The 21,421-nt window shown below is 40.3% G+C and overlaps 1 protein-coding gene across 1 annotated transcript in view; it reads right to left on the bottom strand.

Moving 5' to 3' along the window:
* The window catches only part of LOC131439574 (chromatin-remodeling ATPase INO80), a 530,048-nt gene that overhangs the window by 251,607 nt on the left and 257,020 nt on the right, over positions 1-21,421 (bottom strand). The gene's annotated exons all lie outside the window — the stretch shown is intronic.

The following is a 21,421-nucleotide window of genomic DNA, read 5'->3' as shown; positions in this document are numbered from 1 at the left end:
GACACCAATTACAAAAAACTAATATTTAATAGTGAAAACATTTTTGTCACGCTAATTTCCCGTTTCGGACCATAGTGCAATGTATTGATGATCAAAATTATATATCCGTTCAAAGAATCTCAAGAAATTTGGTACAAATACAGAGAATTTCTATTATTGGAAAAATTGTGCCAAACAAAATCAAATCAAAACTTTTAAATTTTATGACATATTTTTTTTATTATCTCAGTTAGAAATTTATTATGAACAAAATTTACAAAAAAAACTGAAACTTGGATTTCACTGAAAATTTTAAAAATTTTAGTAAACAACCTAAAACTCTAAAAATAGTTATGTTTTTGTACTTAACAAAAGATCTAAACAATTTTTATGCACAAACCAAACGCAATTGATAACTTCTAAAATTCTGATTTTGTTTTAGGTTTGCCAACGTTTCTGCAAATCATAGTGAAAATATTGGAATCATCTGTTTCAAAGAGACGTAGAATTTGTTTTTTTTTTATTAAAAAAATAAATTTTGTGACAACACATAAATTTTAAATTATTTCAATGACTTTCTACAATAAGAAATAGAACGTAAAATTATATGAATTCCATATACTAACCCATGGCAAATAGAGCCAACTACAATTTGAAAAAAAAAATCGCTTGATTTTTGTTTTACAAGCAATTAAAAACAAAAACATATATCTTAAATTTTCCGCTATCCTGAACGACATCAATTTTCCGCTATCCTGAACGACATAGAATATTAAAATTTAAATATCGCAAACTTAGAATCATTTAGGAATGTATAGAATTCGAAAATTATTTGAATTTTCTATTAGTAAACAATTCAGAAAAAGTAGAATTCCGAATTTAGCACAAAAAAACACGAAATTAAGTAAAACTTGTTTTTATCCACCTAGTTGTAAAAAGTCTCTCCTTTTCTTAGGTCATCTATCTACAGTTTTCATTATAACTTTGGGTAGACAACAATATTTTTCATTTTTTTTTTCAGTGCATTTTATTTCACGAAGTAGTCGGGTGTATATATATATATATATATATATATATATATATATATATATATATATATATATATATATATATATATATATATATATACACCCGACTACTTCGTGAAATAAAATGCACTGAAAAAAAAAATGAAAAATATTGTTGTCTACCCAAAGTTATAATGAAAACTGTAGATATATATATATATATATATTCGACCCAGTTGGTTGAGTACGCAAAATGACTGTGTGTATGTTAGTGTGTGTATGTGTGTGAAAGGTGGTTCCATACGAAATTCCTGAATATTATCTCGATCCAACCTCTGGTTCCAGAGTTATGAGGTAAAATGTGCCAAAAATTGTGAAAATAAGTGCACCAAGTTTCTCGGATATTTTTTGCCATAAATATGCTTATTTTTTAAGGCAGTGTACATAAGTTTTTATTCGTCGTAGCATAAACATCACATACAATTCTTAACGCTTAACATCACATACAATTATCCTCTGAATGTTTAGACGTTGGTTGCAATATTGAATGCTCTGAACGTTGATTTTCTCTAAAATTGAGGAAAGAATACTCTATGCCAATTAATTGATATATTGAAGCGGTATTGGCAATAATAGTCCATACATGAGGAAATATTATAGTCAATATTCAGTATTGTAAATCCATCGTCAATACGTCAATCCCATTTGAATGCACACGATTATTCATCATCAATAGCATTGTCAAAATGTCGAGTATTGACAATAATATCACCTTATGCGAAAGCCACTAATCATTTGGATTGACAATAATATTGATTTGTGTAGTCCACCTACTGACAAGAGACAAGACAAGAGCGGACACTGTGTGCCTAAAAATGATATTATATTATTGAATGAAAAAAACGGACACTCAAGTCAGGGATTGAGCCAGCACACCACTTGAATTGCGAGCTGGTTCTACGAAGCACACGACTCTCGATCTAGTAGCAACACGGCACACGAGCGTGTGCGTCAGACTTCGTGTGCGTGTTTTCTGCTAGCTCGCGTGTTTGGTATTTCAACGAGCCACGAGCTATATCGATACGGCTCTCTTTTCTTGCTAGCACACACTCAATGAATCTGGTTTAAAAAAGTACAGCACACGGGCTGTATGAGACCTGGCTCATGTGGTGAACGTGTGCTAGGCCATCACTGCCTGTCTGAAAATCAAAGGTTAGCTCGAGAATCATCAAGTCGAATCATCGATTCGATTTTCTGCGATAATTGTCAACTTGCAATTCTCTCTTGGTAAATTCCACACATTATCAATCATTTTCAGACTGTATTTTTCTGTAAGGGCCGTTAAATACTCAGATTATGAAGTGGAGCGAAGAAATGTACAAAAATTCTCTCGCGATTCACGCATTGAGAGACTCGAGCTCTCGTAGCATCTTCTACCGGATTGAAGATGTTGTATGCAGTATTGATAAATATCGAGCAGCTTCTGTCAAATTTTCGGCAATCACCAACACTGACTGAAAGTATTGTTGTCTGATATAATTTTATTAGATCTTCCGGATGAGCACCCCACCAAGATCCTGTTATTGTTCGAAAAAAAAATTACTCTGTGTTGGTGTTTCGTAATCAGATACCTAATGTGTCAACCCCACGTGCATTTGGAATCAAACCACACGCCGAGGTATTTGAAAGTCAAAACCTATCCGATCATTCTTTCCAACGACTAGCTCTGTTTTCTCCGCTGAAAATTTGATACTCAGACGAACGGCCCTAACGGACAAGTTATCCATGATATCTTGCAATTGTTTTTGCAGGTTAACAGCTCTGGGTCCAGTAACTGAAACCACGCCATCATCTGCCAATTGTCTCAGTGTGCATGGAATTAATAGACTACTGTCAATGTCGTTCACGAAAAAATTATAGAGCAGCGTACTGAGACATGAGACTTTCGGGAGACCCATGTAGCTAATTCTGAATGTTGCAAATCGATATGTGAAAAATGCATGCGCTTCTATGACAAAAAGTTGTGCAAATAATTATATATAATCGCTGTCCATGTTGGTGTAGTTTATCTGAAGAAACATCAATGGACATTGAATCAAATACTCCTTTAATGTCTAAAAATACAGATGCCATTTTTTATTTTCGAGCAAAGGCAATTTGGATGTCAGACGAAAGTAATACAAGACAATCATTCGTCTCTTCATTTCTACGGAAGCCGAATTGAGTATCTGGTAACAATTAATTCGTCTCGACCCAAGTGTTGTTACAGAAAAAAATATTTTTTTTCGAACAATTTTCTGATGCATGACAACATTGCTATGGGTCTATATGCGTTTTGATTTGAAGCTGGTTTCCCCGGCATTCGAAAGGCGATAACTTTCACTTGCCTCTAGTCAGGTTTAACAATGTTTTACTCAAGGAACTTGTTGAACAATTTCAACACACGACTTTTTGCGAGGTCAGGCAAATTCTTCACCAAGTTGAATTAAATTCTATCAAACCCAGGAGCGTTATTATTACAAGACAAGAGTGCTATAGAAAATTCCATAATTAAAAAGGGGCTATCAATGGAACCATTATTCCATTGACTTCCGAATTATGCTCTGCGTAGTAACAAAATCTGGAAAAACTTTCCTCGCAAAGTCAAATATTCATCGGTCCGAGTATTCTTAACTCTTAATTCCTACGTTACGATTCCTCATTCGTCTAGCATCGGAGCACTCTTTGTTTCGCAAAGGGTTGGCAGGCCTTCTGTTGGCCTTGTCGTTGGACCAGGAAATCGTATGGTTTGGGCATGTTCTGTAACCTTCAGAATCGAACAAACGAGGGAGTCATATCCTTAGTTTCGCAAAGGGTTGGGAGGCCTTCTCGTTGGACCAGGAAATCGTTTGGTTTGGAAATGTTCTGTAACCTTGAGAATCGAACAAACGAGTCATATCCTTCCACCAGGGGGAGTTCTTCCTTTGAATTTAGGACACTTGAAATATTACTTTGGTATTTAATTGTATCAATATTTTTCTGTCGAATCATATGGAATATAAACTGAGTTAACAACGCATTTGTCCCTGCTAATTGAGATGATGATTGATAAATGATCGCTACCGTGTAAATCAGGAAATAGTTTCCAGGTTCAATATAGTCGAATTGAAGTCGAGCAAAGAGATAAATCTGATACACTTGGACGTGCAGGAGGTCTTCAGATCCGTGTCATACTACCCATATTTAATACTGTCATGTTAAAATTGTCGCAAATGTTATATGATGATCTGTTATCATTATAAACGGAATCCCACATAATTTCGAACGAATTGAAATCTCCCAAAATCAACCGTGGAGCAGAAAGGGCTTATACCATTTCATATAGCTGCCGCTGCCTAATTTGTTCTCTTGGAGGAATATCAACAAATGTATTTTCTTTTAATGTTTATTTGACAAGCAACAACTTCTGTACTAGTAGTCGAAGGAATGTTTATTCCACAAAAGGAATAGCATTTCATAATTCCTAAAAGCACTCCACAATACGTATTTCGAGACGTATAATGCTAAAACCATTAAAATTTGAAGCTTTGTTTGATATAAGCCATGTTTCGCACAAAGCAAGTACATCACATTTTTGACTATGCAATAAAACTTTCAATGAATCAAGTTTTGGCATAATGCTTCGACAATTCCACTGCAGGATAGTAATTGAATCATTTGTGGCGGAAAATAAATTATCCATCAAATGATACAAACCCTGAGAAAATTGGCCATTGAGCTGATAACTGCTTCAAAAAAGTTCTAGCTATTGGGAGTAGCGTTGTTATGAGGGTTTGTAAAAGGGTTCAGAAATATTGAATGCTGTGAAAATCCATTCTACAATTTCCGAAAACTTCAGCAATCCTGTTAGGAAATCCCGAGGAATGGTGGTCAGAATCACCTTCGTTCTCCGCAAGGATATCCACAAAGCTACCTGGAGCTCACCTGACCAACAGACCGAAAACCAAATCGACCACGTTTTGATCGACAGAAAATTTTTCTCGGGCATCAACAATGCAGTGCGAATATAGATTCAGACCACTACTTGGTTGCTGTATGCATGCACTCAAAACTTTCGACGGTGGGTACAAAACGTCGAAACCGAACGTCGCGGTTTCACATCGAGCGGCTCCGGGATGCTGGAGTAGCTCAAGATTACGCGCAGCAGTTGGCAGTGGCACTACCAACGGAAGAGCAGCTTGGTGCAGCTACTCTTGAAGATGGCTGGAGAGAAATCCGTTCTGCCATAAGTAGCACTGCATCAGCAACGCTAGGTACGACGGCTCCGAATGTAAGGAACGACTGGTTCGACGACGAATGTGAACAGTTAGTGGCCGAGAAGAATGTAACTTGGGCGAGCAAGCTGCAACACCGGACGAGAGCAAACGAGGAGCGATACAGACAGGCGCGGAACAGACTAAACTCGGTATCCCGTAGAAAAAAGCATCAACAGGAAGACCGAGATCGCGAAGCGATGGAACAGCTATTCCATGCTAATGACACAAGGAAATTCTACGAGAAGGTGACACAAGGAAGTTCTACGAGAAGGTTCGCGTAGAGGCCATGTACCACAGGCTGATATGTGTAAGGACACCAACGGGTCGAGGCGGCAGTATTTCGACGAGCACCTTAATGGCGGTGTGGCGGGATACTAAAGCGGCGGCGCGGTAACGAACTTGGGAACGCGTGCGGAGGACGATAGACTGCCGGCCCCAGACCTATAAGAAGTCGAGGAGGAGGTAAGCCGATTGAAAAATAATAGGGCCGCTGGCGTTGACCAACTACCAAGCGAGCTATTAAAACACGGTGAAAGCACTGCACTGGGTCGTAACCAAGATCTGGGAGGACGATATTTTACCGGAGGAATGGATGGAAGGAATCGTGTGTTCCATCTACAAAAAGAATGACAAGCTGGATTGCAGAAATTACCACGCGATCATCCTGCTGAACGCAGCCTACAAGTGTTCGCCATCCGCCAGGTGTTGCAAAAGTGCCGCAAATACAATGCGCCCACACATCACTTATTCATCGATTTCAAATCAGCTTATGACACAATCGATCGAGATCAGCTGGTCAAGGTCAAGGTCAAGGCTACGATCGATCGAGTGATGTGCGTTGTTTATCGGAGATAAACTCAAGTCCCTTCGAAACTCGAAGAGGTTTACGGCAAGGTGATGGCCTATCGTGTCTGCTATTCAACTTTGCTTTGGAGGGTGTGATAAGTGAGGCGAGGATAGACACGAATGGCACGTTTTTCAGAAAGTCCGTCCAGCTACTTGGTTTCGCTGATGATATTGACATTAGAGCACGCAACTTTGAGTAGAAGGCCAAGCGGATCGGACTTGACATCAATGTGTCAAAGTACATGAAAGGCAGGGGGTCGAGAGAAGATAATGTCAGCCACCCATTACAAGTTCTGATTGGCGGTGATGAAATCGAAATGGTCAACGAGTTCGTGTACTTGGGCTTACTGGTGACTGCCGATAGTGACACCAGCAGAGAAATTCAGAGACGCATATTGTCAGGAAACCGTGCTTACTTTGGACTGCGCAGGACGCTTTGATCGAGTAAAATTCGCCGTCGTACGAAGTTAACTATCTACAAACCGCTAATTAGACCGGTTATCCTTTACGGGCATGAGTCCTGGACAATGCTTGCGGAGGATCAACGCGCACTAGGTGTTTTTGAACGGAAGGTGTTGCGAACCATCTTCGGCGGAGTGCGGATAGAAGACGGTACGTGGAGAAGGCGAATGAACCATGAACTGCACCTGTTGCTGGGAGGACCAACCCTCGTCCAAACGGCCAAGGTCGGGCGGTTACGGTAGGTTGGGCATGTTGTTCGAATGTCGGAGAACAACCTGGTTAAAATGATTCTCGATAATGATCCGACCGGTATAAGAAGAAGAGGCGCGCAGCGGGCAAGACGGATCGATCAAATTGAGGACGACCTGCGGACCCTTCGCAGCTACCGAGGCTGGCGGCGAACAGCCATGAATCGAGTTGAATGGAGACGCCTCCTATATACAGCAGAGACCCGCGTGGTCTACGACTGAAAGAGTAAAAGTAAGTAAGTGATGTGTAACGTTGAAAAAATCTGATAACTGAAAGGAAAAAGAAACTCCTGCAATTGTTGCATTTTATGGGAAGGAACCCAGTGGATCTATTCTTGGTTAATTTTTCTCCGCCGGATTCCACACAGCATCTGGATTGGTACTATCCGGAGAAAGATAATAGGTACTATCAATCTCCCAGTGGACTTCAACTCCCGTTACATACACTCTCATTCCCAGGTAAATAAAGACTGATTTTCCTTGTTATGGATGCCAATAATACAAAGAGTGAGAAGAAGGTCCCCTCGAAACGCAAAAAAATAATTAGGGTAGACAGGGGCTAGATCGGACACTGGATCAACCGGGCAGCTTAAATATCTTATAAACCTGTTATTATTTCGATTCATGGATTGACGCGGTAAAAATGACTTGTGTAAAAACCCAGTTTTAATGGATGTTTGTTTTTCAATTTCTAAAGTGTCCGATTTTACCTCGGTCTCTTCTATGTTATAAAAACACCACCCGAATTTTTTTTTTCTGGGTACGCGCATGATTCTAACATACAATTAAATATTACGAAATAACCAGTATAGTTCTTTATTATATAAACGATATTTGCACTGCGAAAATTGCACAAAGCTAATCAAATTATCCTAGATTTGCACTACACTGATGGTTTTAATTACTGATTTGCAAAGAGCAACCTTTATTGTTCTTCAGATAACATTCGGAGCCATTAGAATGGCTGATTTTACATAATGTTCTCCATTGTTGTCCATATTTAGTTGTATTTTGCTCCAATGCACACCACCAGCAGCAGGATGATGTAATCGATCTTCTTTGAAGGGAAACTGGTTCCGCGACCTGTGCGTTTGAGGTTTTGTACCACGCAAAAGATCGGCCCTTTCATTGCCGACTGCTTCTCCAGATGACCGAAGTCCAAATGAGAGCACGACCTGAGCATTTCATCTTTTATACTTGATTTGTTTTTACTGAGGTTGGTGAAGGAACCTCACCCGACATCCAGTTCCGTCTGAAGGACTAGAAGAAATGAACGATTTTCAATCAAAGTTTACCTTTTATACTAGCCCAGAGCTGATATGCGCTTGACTACCTCGAAACCGTCGAAAAAGCCAAGCAAGCGCGATGAATTTTCCTCATTGTTTACAAAAGTTTTAGAAAACTTAGTTTTTCAGTTATTTATGGTTATCTCACGCTGTTGAAAATTTAATCCCAAATTCCTGTTCATATTTCCGATAGTTTGTAGAAAAAATTATGTTGTTGGGTTAAGATCATCAAGAGATATTTGCATTAAAGTTCTGCCCATTCTTGTACAGGGTAAATTTTGAAAAGGCGCCCCACAGTAAAGTAAATCGTATTCACGACAAAACATTGACCTTAACACCTACTTCCTACCCCCAGCTGAAATTCAAATACTTCCTGTTCTCGTTTTTAGGAAAATTCAATCAACTTTACATTAAACCCCCCTTTCTAATACCATTGAAACCGGATTTTAGCTTAGTAAGAAGTATGTTTGGTCCTCAAAAGTATCGATTCTCGTCAAATTGAACAAATTTTTTCATGCTCTCTCTATTAAGGACACTTACTACACATTCTCCGCTTAAAAATGTCTTCATGACCATTTCTGAAGAACAAGAAGTACCTGTGCCAATTTTGATAGCAACCCTTTCAAGAGTTTCGGAGGTATGTCGTTACAAACATTACACCTCACTTTGATTAGGCACTTACTACATCCACCCCCACAACTACCTTAATACCATATCTAAATGTGGCAAAAAGTAAGTGTGGCCTTCAAAAAGTATCGATTCAGTTCGCTTTCACATCTCATCTAAGTCAGTCGATAAAACAAAACCGCTTACGTTCGGTACGGAAGAAACCAAGTACAGTATTGTGTAGTGAACTATAGAACGACCTCGAAATGAGTGAACCAAACGAACAAAAGCTACCGCCGATACGAAAGAATACAATTATTGTTGACTTCAGGCAGTGCAAAACTCGACCTTCGATACGAGAGCTTGAAAGTTTGCTTAAGGAGCAAATGCATCTTGACATTAATCGTGTACATTTACTTCAATGCTATAAGACAAATAATGTTGTTTACATTCACTTTTACAAAGAGTTGGATGCAATTCAATTCGCAAAAGACAATAACAATGTGCACTATGTGGAGCACGAAAACATTGTTGTACTTAATGTCCAGTATATATGGAAAAAGTGCTATAGAAGTGCGTGTGCATGATATTCCCTTAAGAGTCATCGATCCCAATATTCGCAAAACTATGTCCCAATACGAAGAGATTCTCTCTATCGAAAAAGAAAAGTGGAAGAACTTTTTCCCCGGTATTCTAAATGATGTACGTTTGTTACGCATGCGCTTGAAGAGCCCTATACCTTCTTATGTGACTTTCGGACAGGATCAAGAATCCCGTGCAAATCACTTGTTACCTATGACATTCAGATGGCCACATGTCAATATTGCCAAAAAGCTGTTGGTAAGCCATGTGATAAACTGGATAATGTGACAACTACACCAAAGGACATCGGTGCTTCCTTTACACCAATCCCAAGCAACCTGTGACAGCCATCAACAACAATGAAGCATCACCTTCAACGAAACCATCAGTATCAGTAAAATCGGTTATAAACACTTTGGATAAATTCGGAGGAATTTGCATTCCAACCCATAAACAATAATAATTTTTTAGAAGTCTCACGTACCTATGGTGATTTTCCAAGATTCAATATACTAAAACATTAAGCGCGTTGTGACACCAAATGTTGCATTGACATTTTTTGAAGTAGCTAAATATTTCTGCAATTTACTCACTGAGCATGCTAATCTTGAAAATCCATGTCCGAAATAACACAAGTTATTACACTTCGATGACAGTAACTTTTACGAAATATATATATGGAACAAGGTGAAGACATTGCAACGTGCATTATAACTGTTATTTAACCTGAAAGGCGTAGGAGGCGGGGCTTGTGCGATTTACCGAGGGTTGCCGAACAATTTCTCAAAAACGAATATTTGATTTGACCCAGCACGCATATCAGTCAGAATGAAACAGAAAAACCTATTTTAATCCACCTAGGGGTGTAATGATGCCTTTCTTATATTACTCATGACAGCATATTAATTACTGTGGAATTCGCTAAAACAACTGTTCATTGAATAGAAATAAGAAAGGTTGCTCTGACTTAATCTAACAAACTCTACAAATCCTGTTTACCCTGTAGTTCCGGAACCGGAAGTAGTATCTGCAACAAATTTAGGAATTTCCTATGAAACTGAAAGATTTTTCCTTTGAACCTATAAATTTGTGAAAATCGACTTGGCCATCTTGAAGGAAAGTGAGTGAGGTCCTTTTTGCAGTTTTTAATTACCATTTCCAATTCTTCCGAAACCGGATTTAGATTACCGAAATAGCCGAAGTTGACCAGCCAGCAACAAATATTACCTACAAATTGGAACAGTTTTGAGCCAAATTAAATGCTTTATTTCGATTAAATAAATTAGACGTAATCTAACCAACGAAGCGAATTTGCGTTCCTGATACTTCTGCATATGTAAGTCAAGCTATGTTGAACAGCATGAATCAACAGCATAAAACATGTAGGAGAAGGAGGACGAGGAGGAAGAGGAGGAGGAGGAGGAGGACGAGGAGGAGGAGGAGGACGAGGAGGAGGAGGAGGACAAGGAGGGGGAGGAAGAGGAGGAGGAGAAGGAGGAGGAGGAGGAGGAAGAGGAGTAGGAGGAGGAGGTGGAGGAGGAGGAGGTGGAGGAGGAGGAGGAGAAGGAGGAGGAGGAGGAAGAGGAGGAGGAGGTGGAGGAGGAGGAGGAGAATTATTATTATTATTATTATTATTATAATTATTATTATTATTATAATTATAATTATAATTATAATTATAATAATTATAATTATAGTTATAATTATATTAATAATAATAATAATAATAATAATAATAATCCTCCTCCTCCTCCTCCTCCTCCTCCTCAATCCTTATGCTGTTGATTCATGCTGTTTAACATAGCTTGACTTACATATGCAGAAGTATCAGGAACGCAAATTCGCTTCGTTGGTTAGATTGCGTCTAATTTATTTAATCGAAATAAAGCATTTAATTTGGCTCAAAACTGTTCCAATTTGTAGGTAATATTTGTTGCTGGCTGGTCAACTTCGGCTATTTCGGTAATCTGAATCCGGTTTCGGAAGAATTGGAAATGGTAGTTAAAAACTGCAAAAAGGACCTCACTCGCTTTCCTTCAAGATGGCCAAGTCGATTTTCACAAACTTATAGGTTCAAAGGAAAAATCTTTCAGTTTCATAGGAAATTCCTAAATTTGTTGCAGATACTACTTCCGGTTCCGGAACTACAGGGTAAACAGGATTTGTAGAGTTTGTTAGATTAAGTCAGAGCAACCTTTCTTATTTCTATTCAATGAACAGTTGTTTTAGCGAATTCCACAGTAATTAATATGCTGTCATGAGTAATATAAGAAAGGCATCATTACACCACTAGGTGGATTAAAACAGGTTTTTCTGTTTCATTCTGACTGATATGCGTGCTGGGTCAAATCAAATATTCGTTTTTGAGAAATTGTTCGGCAACCCTCGGTAAATCGCACAAGCCCCGCCTCCTACGCCTTTCAGGGTAAATAACAGTTATAATGCACGTTGAAATGTCTTCACCTTGTTCCATATATATATTTCGTAAAAGTTACTGTCATCGAAGTGTAATAACTTGTGTTATTTCGGACATGGACTTTCAAGATTAGCATGCTCAGTGAGTAAATTGCAGAAATATTTAGCTACTTAAAAAAATGTCCATGCAACATTTGGTGTTTTAGTATATTGAATCTTGGAAAATCACCATAGGTACGTGAGACTTCCAAAAAATTATTATTGTTTATAGGTTGGAATGCAAATTACCCCGAATTTATCCAAAGTGTTTATAACCGATTTTATTAACGTTTCGTCTGCGAGTCATCTGAGCTTGTGGCACCGCTTACCTTACCGATTGGCTTACATTTTATTTTTCTTTGCTATTGGATCTCGTTGTCACCCTTTTTCTAGGGAGAGATGAGCTTCCATTTATATCTAACGAGGATCGAGGGTCACTTTGTCCGTGGATTATTTCAACATCCATTGCTTCGTCGTCGGTGTTGTGTGTGATTTCCGTTTTCTTTTCGTTTCCCTTACAGATCACAGTCTTAGGCTCGTTGAGAGTTGCGCCTTGTTATGCATTGGTTGCAGTTGCTGATTGGTTGGAAGGTAAGTTGTTAACTGCATCTGGTGTACTTTGTTCTATAGGGGATACTGATAGTTTCGTTGAAGGTGATGCTTCATTGTTGTTGATGGATGTCACAGGTTGCTTGGGATTGGTGTAAAGGAAGCACCGATGTCCTTTGGTGTAGTTGTCACATTATCCAGTTTATCACATGGCTTACCAACAGCTTTTTGGCAATATTGACATGTGGCCATCTGAATGTCATAGGTAACAAGTGATTTGCACGGGATTCTTGATCCTGACCGAAAGTCACATGAGAAGGTATAGGACTCTTCAAGCGCATGCGTAACAAACGTACATCATTTAGAATACCGGGGAAAAAGTTCATCCACTTTTCTTTTTCGATAGAAAGAATCTCTTCGAATTGGGACATAGTTTTGCGAATATTGGGATCGATGACTCTTGAGGGAATATCATGCACACGCACTTCTATAGCACTTCTTCCATATATACTGGACATTAAGTACAACAATGTTTTCGTGCTCCACATAGTGCACATTGTTATTGTCTTTTGCGAATTGAATTGCATCCAACTCTTTGTAAAACTGAATGTAAACAACATTATTTGTCTTATAGCATTGAAGTAAATGTACACGATTAATGTCAAGATGCATTTGCTCCTTAAGCAAACTTTTAAGCTCTCGTATCGAAGGTCGAGTTTTGCACTGCCTGAAGTCAACAATAATTGTATTCTTTCGTATCGGCGGTAGCTTTTGTTCGTTTGGTTCACTCATTTCGAGGTCGTTCTGTAGTTCACTACACAATACTGTACTTGGTTTCTTCCGTACCGAACGTAAGCGGTTTTGTTTTATCGACTGACTTAGATGAGATGTGAAAGCGAACTGAATCGATACTTTTTGAAGGCCACACTTACTTTTTGCCACATTTAGATATGGTATTAAGATAGTTGTGGGGGTGGATGTAGTAAGTGCCTAATCAATGTGAGGTGTAATGTTTGTAACGACATACCTCCGAAACTCTTGAAAGGGTTGCTATCAAAATTGGCACAGGTACTTCTTGTTCTTCAGAAATGGTCATGAAGACATTTTTAAGCGGAGAATGTGTAGTAAGTGTCCTTAATAGAGAGAGCATGAAAAAATTTGTTCAATTTGACGAGAATCGATACTTTTGAGGACCAAACATACTTCTTACTAAGCTAAAATCCGGTTTCAATGGTATTAGAAAGGGGGGTTTAATGTAAAGTTGATTGAATTTTCCTAAAAACGAGAACAGGAAGTATTTGAATTTCAGCTGGGGGTAGGAAGTAGGTGTTAAGGTCAATTTTTTTTCGTGAATACGATTTACTTTACTTTATTATTATTATTATTGTTATTATTATTGTTATTATTATTGTTATTGTTATTATTATTGTTATTATTATTGTTATTATTCATCGAAGTTGGAAACACCGTCTTGTATGGTAACAACTACGTGCGCTCCTGAGTAACACACGGTATTTTTCGCGTTTTCCGCAATCACGGCGGTGAGAAATCATCCTGTAGCTAATTAGGTGGAAGTTTCAAAAGTGTGCAGTGAAAAATTCACGAAAATCTGTGAACAAGTGTTTAAATGCGAAGATTTTGTGAATACCCACGTAGTTTAGTGAACAAAACAAACGGCCATTGGCCCGGCTACCCAACCGCTTTTACCGCAGCTGTGGAGTGGCGCCTGTTAAAGCAACGTTCGTACAGTTAAAGCAACGTTCGTACAGTGATATGAAAATAGTGATTACTAAATTCTAAATGCATCGAGATAGCGATTACTAAATATTGGAAATAACCGTGAATCCATACAGTGAATCTGCTGTAGTGTATAGTGCAGTGAAACACTTCTTCTCCGCCCATATGCAGTGAAACACTGCTTCTCCGCTTAGCGCCATATCGCTACTTGACTACCTGCTCTGTTCCATTCACTATTGGGGCCGATTGCAAAGACGGCGATCTGAACGGAAGTTTTTTCTCCAATCTGTTAAACGGAAAAAAGTTTTCAAAAAAATAAAAAATAAAAAAAAAACAATTTATTTTTTGTTGTTTTTTTTTATACTAGACTGCGTATTAGTAGTGTGGCTAATAACATCAGAGGGCGTTCCAGTAAATCTCCGACGTTGAAGGTGCAAACAAGGTAGGATCTATCCTTATTATCGATTTTTCCTATCTGGGATTGGTAACAGGTGACCCATTGATTCACCCAACGTCATTTTGAATGGCTGCTGCTAGCAGCGGCGACCCAGGGGGGTCGTATGGACGTAGACTTCCGACGTTCATGGACCCAACAAACAAATTCGGGGAACTAACTTTCCTGCAACTTAAGGGAAAAAATGACATTCCGCTCCCAAGAAATCCGTTCATAATCGGTAAATCTGTGGAGAATGCTGCAGGTGGACCAATCGAGGATGCAAACACCGAAGCACAAGGTACACGGTATACTCTAAGAGTACGGGACCCCAGTCAAGTAACAAAGCTACTGAAAATGACACAACTGATTGATGGTACCGAAGTAGTAATCGAAGCCCACCCAAATTTGAATGTTAGTCGATGCGTCATAACATGCTATGACCTAATACAAATGGAAGAAAAAGATGTTCTAGCGGAGATTCTCAGCCAGGGAGTAATTCGAGTACAACGAATAACACGAAGTGAAGGTGGGAATAGAGTAAATACACCAGCATTAATTCTTACGTTCTGCAAGACAACGCACCCGAAACACATAAAAATCGGTCTGTTACATATATCGACTCGCCCATACTTTCCGAATCCAATGCTTTGCTATAATAGCTTCAACTTCGGCCATACTCGTATGCGATGCCCAGGCCCAAAACGTTGCTTCAACTGTTCTGGTGAGCAGCATGGAGAGGAAGAATGTAATGAAGCACAATTTTGTCGAAACTGCAAAGTAGATCATCGCCCATCGAACCGTCAATGTCCGGTGTACAAGAAGGAAGTCGAAATCATTAAAATAAAGGTTCGCGAAAACATAACTTTCCCAGAAGCTAGAAAGAGAGCAGAACAACAGACTCAGGGAAGCTACGCACAGGCTACGGCACAGCAAACAAGGATCGAAAAGAAACTGAAGGAAATGGAACTAACTATGAAACAAAAAGACGAACAAATTGTAAAACTTTTAGAAGCAGCCAAACGCAAAGAGGAAAAAATGGAACAAATGATGGCATACATCCAGCAACTTAAACATCAAATAGCCTCTCAAGAAAAATCTTTTCACAGCAAAGAACAAAACATAACGCCAACAATATTAGGACCAATAACAAGATCAAGGAATAACTCTCCAGCCATTCAAGAAACAAAACGCGGAAGACCACCAAAACAAAACATGAACATAACTAAAAAACCACAAACGTATACAGATAGCCAAAGTCCTCCCCCGAAGAAAACAGCTACAATCACACTAGACACAAGCGAACCGATGACGTATTCGGATGAAGAGATTGAGATATCGGAGACGCCCCCTAGCCAGCTTATTCGATAGTCTCAATCAAGAAAAACGCATAAATACCAATAAAAACAACCCACGCACGTGTACGGATCACGATAAAACTCGGTTTGGAAGCGGGGAAAGTGTAGTACCCCTTCTAACGCAAGCACAGACGGCTAAAAGAACTGTCCGGGACGTTCAACCCCCACCCGTTGACAGCGATTTTTCCAACTGAATGTATTGGAAGCACTCTCAACACCATGGCACGGAATACCTGCAAAACTACACAAAGAACTTCCCCAGTACCGACTGCTGTCGGCAAAAGTTGTTTTCATCGTAATTGTAGTGTAGTTTACCCGACAGTGGTTGGTACTGTGGGGCAAGTTGTCCCACAGGTTAGTCAACCCATTCAAAACTGCATATCAGGTACTGCCGCGTCCAATATATTTCCAGATAATTCTGACACCAATAGCAACACTTCAGACTCCAATGGCTACAACTTCACCACAGATTCACCGATAATGATACTTCATGACCAAACACAAAGAAACAAATCCTCACAAAGTCTTTTCCCAGTGCCAGCCATTGCCGGTAGTTCTTCCGAAAGTAGTGTAGTTTTGACAGTGGCTGGTACTGTGGGACAAGATGTCTCGCAGGTCAGTGCTTCCCCACATCGACCGCTAACAGAACTCTCCGTTGCAGATACAATGACAAAGGAATCCCGGGCTGGGGAAGAAGAGATAAAAGTAGCTTCCCCACTTCCTCTAGGGGAAGGGATCGATTGGGGGGAAAAAAGCTGTCCCTATCCCCCGGATATACAGCTTTTGCAATTCTCCTCCCGACTTTCCACCGGTGAGACTCCAAGTCCAATACAACTGCGAAGCCTCTCGCCTGACAAAACCTCGCCGTTCGATGAAACGAAAGCAGCAGCATCACCGAATAGGCGGACAGAATCTACACAAAGCTTTTCCCCAGTGCTGGCCGCTGTCAGTAAATCGGAAGAGAGTAGTGTAGAAGGTTTGATAGCGACTGGCACTGTGGGACAAAATGTCCTACAGGTCAGTCCTACTTTCCGTTCCACAAGAATGGATAATGCCGTGGCACCAAACTCCTTTTCAGATTTCGTTATGACGTCCCGGGTTGGGGAAGAAGAGATGAAAGTAGCTTCCCCATTTCCATCATTGGAAGGGATCGATCGGGGGGAAAAGGGCTGTCCCTACCCCGCGGATATACAGCCCTTGCAATTCTCCTCCCGACTTTCCACCGGTGAACCATCGCCTCCTAGTCAAAGTCATCGATCCCCATCACCTACAACCACAGAGCGATCCACAACACCATCGATCACGAAAAACGTTTCCGACAGAACTTTCGCGTTACAGTGGAACATGCGTGGATTACGAGCTATAGCGAACTGAAACAACTCATCGCCGGGTATGAGCCCTGCGTGCTGGCCCTTCAAGAGACGAAGGTCAATGAGGCAATCATTCCATCAGACTACGTAGGCAAGAACTACACACTGTTACTCAAAACGAACACCGAACACTACTGGCAACACGGAGTGGGCCTCGCCATCCGCGACGGCACGCCTTTCGAACGGATATCTACGAGCACCAGTCTCCATCTGATTGCCGCACGAATCCACAAACCGGTTTTGGTAACAGTAGTGTCAATCTACATACCACCCAGTGCGCGCGACTGCCAACACCAGTTGGATGCATTCATGGATGAAATTGAAGGGCCAATGATATTTTTGGGAGATTTCAATGCTCATCATTACGCATGGGGATCGAAATCGACCGACACACTCGGTCGTTTTATAGCGGAGAAAACTCTCATCAATAAACTTGTGATCCTTAATAACGGTTCTCCTACCCGTATCGACCCGGTCACAGGAGAGGCATCGGCCATAAATCTTTCCTTTTGTTCGTAAGGCCTAGCCAGCAGACTCACCTGGCGAATTCTGAATGACACACACAACAGCGACCACTTCACAATCAAGATCTCTATTCCTGGTTGGTCACACAATCGAACAACGCGACAAAAATGGCTATACGATCATGCAGATTGGCCTGCATACGAGCGTATCATAGCCGACTCCACCCGCTCAATCAACGAATGGAACGTCGTGAAACTAACCGAGGCAATCTATGCAGCAGCGACTGAATCCATCCCCCGAACTACCGGTCGATCGGGACCTAAGGCAGTACCATGGTGGTGTCCAGAAGTAAAACAAGCAATAAAACTACGACGTAAATGCCTACGAGAACTACGACGCAGTAACTATTCCAGCATCCATCGACCTGAAGCCCTGCAAAAATTTCAGGAAGCCAGATCCCTGGCACGGAAAGCGGTTAAAACAGCAAGACAGCAATCATGGGAAGATTTCGTGGCGAAAATTTCACCGAGCAGCACGACGACCGAACTGTGGAACACAGTTAACATCCTGCGTGGTAACAGACAGCACCGTTCGCTAGTCCTAAAACAGGAGGAAGGATTCACTGACGACCCCGAAGAAGTAGCGGAAGCATTAGCCAAACATTACGGTGAGCGGTCAGCTACCTCAAGCTACCTCGCATCTTTCCAAATGATCAAGGAAAAAGCCGAGCGAAAGAGACTGACAAACTTGCACAGTTTCGAAGCCGTGTATAACACCGAAATTACTCTCGATGAGTTACTATGGGCACTTGACAAAGGGCAAGGCTTATCAACAGGACCGGACCAGATAGTATACCCCATGCTTCGACGACTGCCGTTATGCGTAAAGATGATACTGTTGGAAACGTTCAATAAAGTATGGCATAGCGGAGATTTTCCCACAAGTTGGAGGAACGCCATTATCGTACCGCTCCCAAAACCAAACTGCAACGACCTCGGACCTGCGGCCTTTCGACCGATTTCTTTGACCAGCTGTATGGCGAAGGTATTCGAGCGCATAATCAACCGACGTCTCATCACCGAACTGGAGTCAAGTGGAAGACTGGACAAGCGCCAACACGCATTCCGCTGCGGACGCGGTACCGATACGTATCTCGCCTAACTGGAAAGATCGCTTCCAAATGAAAACGAGCATTATCTCATCGCCTCGTTGGACCTCTCCAAAGCATATGACACAACATGGCGCTATGGAATACTCCGAACTCTGAAGAAGTGGGGAATAGTCGGCCGGATGTTTAATATGCTACAGAGTTTTCTCTCTGAACGGACGTTCCAAGTTAGCGTAGGAGGAATGCTGTCGCAGATGCATGACCTGGAGAACGGTGTCCCCCAAGGATCGGTTTTGTCGGTTACCCTGTTTCTCATCGCGATGCAACCGATCTTCAACGTCGTACCGAATGGCGTTCAAATTCTATTGTACGCAGATGATATCCTCCTCGTGGTTCACGGTCTAAAAATTCAGAAACTACATCGCAAGCTACAGACTGCGGTTAAAGCTGTCGGAAAGTGGACGAAGAGTGTTGGTTTTACCATCTCCGCTACTAAATCGGAAACAATGTATTGTAGCCCCAACGCACGGCGTGATCCGATACGTAACATCACGCTCGATCGAGTCCCTATACCAAAAACGAAGCAACTACGTTTCGTCGGTGTAACCCTTGAGCGCACGCTGAGCTTCAAAGCACATTGCAAGATGGAAAAAAAGCATGTGAATCCAGGCTCAAAATCTTGAGAATGATAGGAGCGAAACTGCCACGTGGTAATCGTACAACTTTGCTACAGGTTGGTTCGGCGTTGGTAACATCAAAACTAACATACGGAATCGGAATAGTTAGCAGAGGCGGCGCAGCGATCTCCCAAATGCTCGCATCACCATACAATAAAATGGTACGGTTTAGCTCCGGAGCCTTCATAACGAGTCTGATCGTATCGATCATGGCAGAAAGCGGAATGCTTCCCTTCGAGCAACTAGCAATGCAAACCACCGTGCAAATAGCCATTCGCCTCTTAGAGCTCGATCAGAACAATACCAGCCTTCCGCTAGTACGACGGGCGCTCGAACAAATGCAACTCTACACCAACACAACTCTTCCGCAGGTTGCACAGCGTCTCAGAAGACACGATCGAGAGTGGCACTCGAATAAACCGGTCATTATTTGGGACGTCAAAAAGACAATAAAAGCAGGGGATCCACCTGAGAAGATACTACCCGTAGTACATCAGCTACTGGCAACAAAATTTACACAATCCACCGTAATTTACACCGACGGTTCTAAAGGAGATAATAGAGTAGGTGCTGCATCGTACCATATCAGTTTACCAAACATCTGTAGCCTACCACCAGAATGTAGTGTCTTCTCCGCCGAGGCCTATGCACTCAAGATGGCACTGTCAGTCGGAAATACAAACAACTTGGTTATACTGACGGACTCTGCCAGCTGTCTCCAAGCACTGGAAGCTGGAAAATCGAAACATCCGTGGATCCAAGAAATAGAAGAACTAACACGTGGTAGACCCGTCCGATTCTGTTGGATCTCTGGACATGCTGGAATTACTGGCAACACTGAAGCAGATCGTCTTGCAAACGAGGCCAGGCAACTACCCTTCACCAATCGACCGATCCCAGTAGAAGATGCTGTTAGGAGTGTAAAAAACGCATTTCGTCAAGGTTGGAACGAACAATGGTTCGCCTCACGTGATGAGGAACTTCGAGAAGTGAAATTCGACACAAACAAGTGGTTAGAAAACAGCAACGTGATAGACCAGCGCGTGCTGACCAGACTGAGGATTGGTCACAACCGCCTTACCCACACTTTTTTACTAAAAAAGGAAAGCCCACCGGAATGTGAATGTTGTGGAACGATCGTCGACGTCCGTCACATACTACTGCAGTGCCGGAAATACGATGATGCAAGAGAAAAATACGGTATCGAGTCGACAAGTCTCCGAGCGACATTATGTAATGACATGGAGAGGGAGAAGATACTAATCGAGTATCTGAAAGAAACTGCACTGTATCGACAACTATAATTTGAAAAAACACAGAAACAAAAACACAAATATCGAAAAACACAAACACGAATCACACATTCACAAAACAAAGGAAACAAAAATCAATGAAGAACTAAAACCAAAAAATATAAAATGACATGTGACTTACAACTTGACCCATGACTCGAATGCACTAATCGTGGTGTAAAGGGTCAATAAACAAACAATTATTATTATTATTATTATTATTATTATTATTATTATTATTATTATTATTATCATTATTATTATTATTATTATTATTATTATTATTATTATTATTACTATTACTATTACTATTACTATTACTATTACTATTACTATTACTATTACTATTACTATTACTATTACTATTACTATTATTACTATTATTACTATTATTACTATTATTACTATTATTACTATTATTACTATTATTACTATTATTACTATTATTACTATTATTACTATTATTACTATTATTACTATTATTACTATTATTACTATTATTACTATTATTACTATTATTACTATTATTACTATTATTACTATTATTACTATTATTACTATTACTATTATTATTATTACTATTATTACTATTATTACTATTATTACTATTATTACTATTATTACTAGTATTACTATTATTACTATTATTACTATTATTACTATTATT

This window comes from Malaya genurostris, chromosome 3 (assembly GCF_030247185.1).
Source record: "Malaya genurostris strain Urasoe2022 chromosome 3, Malgen_1.1, whole genome shotgun sequence".
In the NCBI taxonomy this organism is placed as follows: domain Eukaryota; kingdom Metazoa; phylum Arthropoda; class Insecta; order Diptera; family Culicidae; genus Malaya; species Malaya genurostris.
The sequence above is the reverse complement of the archived record's forward strand: the minus strand, read 5'-3'. Positions and strand labels throughout refer to the sequence as shown.